At 47.1% G+C, this 4,493-nt stretch overlaps 1 pseudogene; it reads left to right on the top strand.

Annotated features, from left to right (window-relative positions):
* The first annotated feature begins 3,459 nt into the window (after positions 1 to 3,459).
* Positions 3,460 to 3,578, top strand: LOC142580542 (5S ribosomal RNA; annotated as a pseudogene).
* Positions 3,579 to 4,493: the final 915 nt, after the last annotated feature.

The following is a 4,493-nucleotide window of genomic DNA, read 5'->3' as shown; positions in this document are numbered from 1 at the left end:
GAAAGCAAGGCCAGCTTTACCGGATTATAACGGAGCACGACATTGATGTTCTAGCCGTGCAGGAGACGAAAGTCGATGGTGAAGAAGAGACCGGCGTTATGGTGCCGCGTTTCACGTCTAGGTTTTCTGCCGTAGTCAGTCATGCGGTGGGCACAAACGCTGGCTGTGTCCTTTTTCTTAAGAAGTTGCCGGGGCTAGTGGTGCATGTAATTTATCCGTGTGTGTCGGTCCGGTGTGTTGTCGTCGATTTTTCGCTCAACAACGACGAGTGGCGTATTGTGTGCTTGTACGCGCCCAATAAGGTGGATGAAAGGGCTCAGTTTTTTCACCACATTGAAGAGCGTCGATGCAAGGAAAGACAGCTCATAGTAATGGGCGATTTCAACTGTGTCCTTAGTGCGCAGGCTAAAACAAGCGTTCGTGGGTTTAGAGGCAAAACCACTGATGTGTTGTCGCGAATTGTAGAGAACTGGAACATTGAGGATGTGGCAGAGTGCCTCGAAGGAGCGCGTCCTGTGAAGTACACACGGTTTGAGGGCTCTAGTCTCGCACGGCTCGATCGCATTTAGGCGTCTGTTGACATCCTTCCGGAATGTAACAGTTACGAAGTAGTGCCAGTGTCGTTTTCTGACCATTGTTTAGTTCAGTGCTGCATAGGAATTCCAAAGCGAGGTAACGTTTTCTCGTGGGAAACGTGGAAATTAAATAACAAGCTTCATCAGGATGAATCGTTTAACCGAGCAGTAAGAGAAGCAATAAGGAAAATAAACCGCAGTAAAAACCTTCACGTATGACAACAGTGGGAACTGAGTAAGGAAACCCTAAAAATAAAGGCAATAGAGAGGACTACTTGTATTCGTTACGCAGAGAAACCAAAAGGGACAGAGTTAATGACGCTTCTTCATAAACTGCTCAGGCAGGAATCTCAGGCCCTGGGCAAATGCATAGAAGACATAAGAAAAGTGAATCAACAGTTAGAGCTACTTCAAGAGCAACGCTATCGGGGAGCCCTGGTGAGGGCAAGGGCTGAAGACAGCTGCACTTGAAGCGCCTTCGAAAAGAGCGCTAGGGTTAGAAAAAGCACGCGCTGAAAGGAACCACCTCGACGGAATAGACTGCGTGGGACCTTATCAACAGACACTGACGACATCAAAGCAGATTTTCATGAGCATTACAAGGCGCTATTCTTGTACCACAAACTAGACGCTACCACATTTGGGAATGAGTTTTTGCGTGCTATACCCCGACTGGACGACGAAATAAAACGAAGATTGGAACTAGAGATAACAGAATCCGAAGTTGAACAGGCCATAGACAACTTAAACCCAGGAAAATCGCCTGGACCAGATGGCTTTAGCGCCGGTTTTTATAAAGAATTTAAGCACGAAATTAGCCCTGTATTGAATGTTATCATTAACGAAGCTTACAAATGGAACACATTGCCTCCGTCCTATGGGTCGTCACACGCAGTACTCAATACTAAAACTGATGATACAGCGAAAATAAGATATGTTACAGCGTATCGTCCCATAGCGCTCACCAATATCGAGTATAAGATGTTTATGAAGATGTTGGCGCGAAGATTGCAGTCAGTGATACAGGACATCCTCGGGCCTCACCAGACATGTGGGATAAAAGGCCGGACTTTGTTACTAATATTCACAAAGCGCGAAGTGTACTTGAGTGCTGTGATGATTGTAATAGTCGGATTGCCTTTTTACAGATTGACCTCGAGAAGGCTTTTGATTGCGTGGCTCAAGAAATCTTGTTTGCCGTTTTAGGCTATGCCAATCTCAGATCTGAAATCTGCGAGGGGGTTGCCCTGGCGTACCTTAACTGAACGACCATATTCATCGTGAATAAGAGTTTGGGGGCTCCCATTAGCCTGCAACGTTCTGTGCGTCAGGGTTGCCCCCTCAGCCCTCTGTTGTTTTCTATCTACATTGAAACCCTGTGTATGAGATTGATTGAAAACAACAGAATTACGGGATTTAAGCTTCAAGCAGTTGAAGTGAAGCTGCTGACTTATGCAGATGATGTCGCTGTTGTTGCGGAGGATCAGGTGAGCATAACTGAGGCTGTCAAATCTGTCCGTAAATTTAGCCATTTCACTGGTAATGGAGTTAACTGGTTGAAGTGCCTCGGGCTCTGGCATGGATCGTGGCCAACGAAGCCAGATCATTTTGCCAACGTGCATTGGGTGACGACCCCAGGCAAGTACTTGGGCGTCCCGCTCGATGCCTATCGTGATAGCGAGCAGTACTGGAAAGGGCAGGTCAAAGACACACGGGAGAGAGCTGAGAAGTGGAAAGGCACTAACCTTTCTATTTTTGCCAGAGCCACCGTTTGTAACCTTTTCTTTTTCAGCTAGCTTTGGAACGTAATGCAAGTATTGCAATGTTCACGGTCAAATGTTGAGAAGCTACACAGGATTTTTGCCGTCTTTATCTGGGCGTCGGAATGGGAGCGCTGCAGCCGGACCAACTTGTTCCGGCGGGTAAACGACGGGGCGCTGGGATTGGGCCATCTCTTTGTACGGCAGTTGGTAAACCGGTTCTTGTTCTTTAGGGACGCAACGGACCCTATCTCGCGCGATATGTCAAATGAGGCTGAGTAGACGGCTGCCAGAGTATGTGGTTTCAACGATGAGTTTTCGGGAGGGATTAGAGGTTATTGCAAAGAAGTTGTATCGAGTGTCCGATTTCTTTCAGCGCGCTTCTCGAATAATTGTCTGTTCGGTGTGGACAAAAAGAAACTGCATTGTGCATTGTGCGACGTTCTTTTCCCAGTGCCATTGTACAGGTCCGTGTACGGTGGAGGCCCAAGCAACGATGTTTTAAAGAGAATAAAGAAAATGCAGGTCCCGCCAGGAACAAAATCCTTCTTTTTTGAATTACACACCAGAACATTACCAGTTAAGAAGGTTTTGGAGGGAAAGGGAGTATTTTTACCATGGGGAACGCATTGTTTAATTTGTAAGCAGCCAGAGACAATAGATCACGTTTTTTTTTAAATGTTGGGAAGGCGTGTTCTTCTGGGATGTATTGCAGAGGACACAAAGGAAAGAATTTCCACTAGACCCGTATGGCATTCGTTACTTAGGCATAGATAATGAGGATGGGGTGCCTTTTGATCTAATTATGCTCTTTGCCCCCGACTTTATTTGGCGCGCGAGAATGGCGGGATATCATGTTGATAAAGGTGCGCGGCCTGCACGAATGTATTTCAGGGAACAGATAGACTGGTTTGTCGCTCTCCATAAAGCGACAGAGGAAACAACCCAGTGGCTCCCAAGAGTAGAGCCGTTGGTTGACTTGCGCGAATTTTGATTAGACTAAGCCAGTACGATACTGGTTGAATACGTGCACAACAGCAAATGTATGTTGTACTTTCTGTTTTGTGACGGTGGTTGTTTTCTCTTGTAAAAAGTTATGTACCAAAAATCAGGCAATAAAGAAAAAAATCGGCTATACCATGCTGAATACGCCAGTTCTCGTCCGATCCCCGAAGCTAAGCAGCATTGGGCTGGGTCAGTACTTGAGAGGGAGTCCACCTGGGAACACCGAGTGCTGATGGCACCCATCTTTTTTCTTTTTTATTGCGTGCTTCTGTGACTTTTTTTCTCTTTTACACTAAGGTGTGGGTGGTTGCATTTACTGTTAGTTACGTTCAAGTGGCGCCTGCTGGTAGAGCCAACGCCGAAATGTAAACACAGTATGCAGGCCACTACGCGATATTGTACGCGGAATGACGGTGGTAAGCGGTATACGTAATGTTGCAAAATTTAGTCGCTCAAGCCTCTAACCGCTTACCTATTGCACCCGCATACAGCTCAATGACAACACATCAATAAAGTAGCACATTGTGGGCTGCAACGCACGCAAAATGTTGCGCTCGCCCTCTTGTTTTTGTGAGCACGACTAGCACGCACGCATGCAGCGAACAACCACAAATGGAGTTACCCACGTACACGACGTGTGCGTGTATTGTTCAAGGAAATTATAATGTTACGTGTAGCTGATGTACAAGTCTATTTACAATATATTTACATGTAGACCAACGGTGGCAAAGATGGAGACGCTATATCAAGCTGGGCCACGTCGTCTTCTTTCTCCTCAAAGCAGCCACAATGGCGGCTTGAGGAGAAATGGCGGCTGTTCCGTTGCATCACCCCCGGCAGTAGAAGCACCGTCCCGGTGCTTAATCTACACATCGGCGATGAATGGTGTGTGGTATGGCTTTAGTCTCGCCACGTGAACGATGTCACTTACAGCTGATGATGACACTGAGAGATCGGCGGGGATGATTTCATACGTGAGGTTGGTCACTTGTCGAACCACACGGTAAGGGCCAGTGTAGCGCAACAGCAGCTTTTCGGAAAGGGCCACACGTCGAATGGGTGACCAGAGAAGCACCAGAGAACCCGGAGTAAAGCGCACGTCGCGATGGTGGCAATCATAGAGGCGTCTCTGATGCTCCTGTGAGGCCTCGAG

This window comes from Dermacentor variabilis, chromosome 4, assembly GCF_050947875.1.
Source record: "Dermacentor variabilis isolate Ectoservices chromosome 4, ASM5094787v1, whole genome shotgun sequence".
NCBI lineage: Eukaryota > Metazoa > Arthropoda > Arachnida > Ixodida > Ixodidae > Dermacentor > Dermacentor variabilis.
The sequence above is the reverse complement of the archived record's forward strand: the minus strand, read 5'-3'. Positions and strand labels throughout refer to the sequence as shown.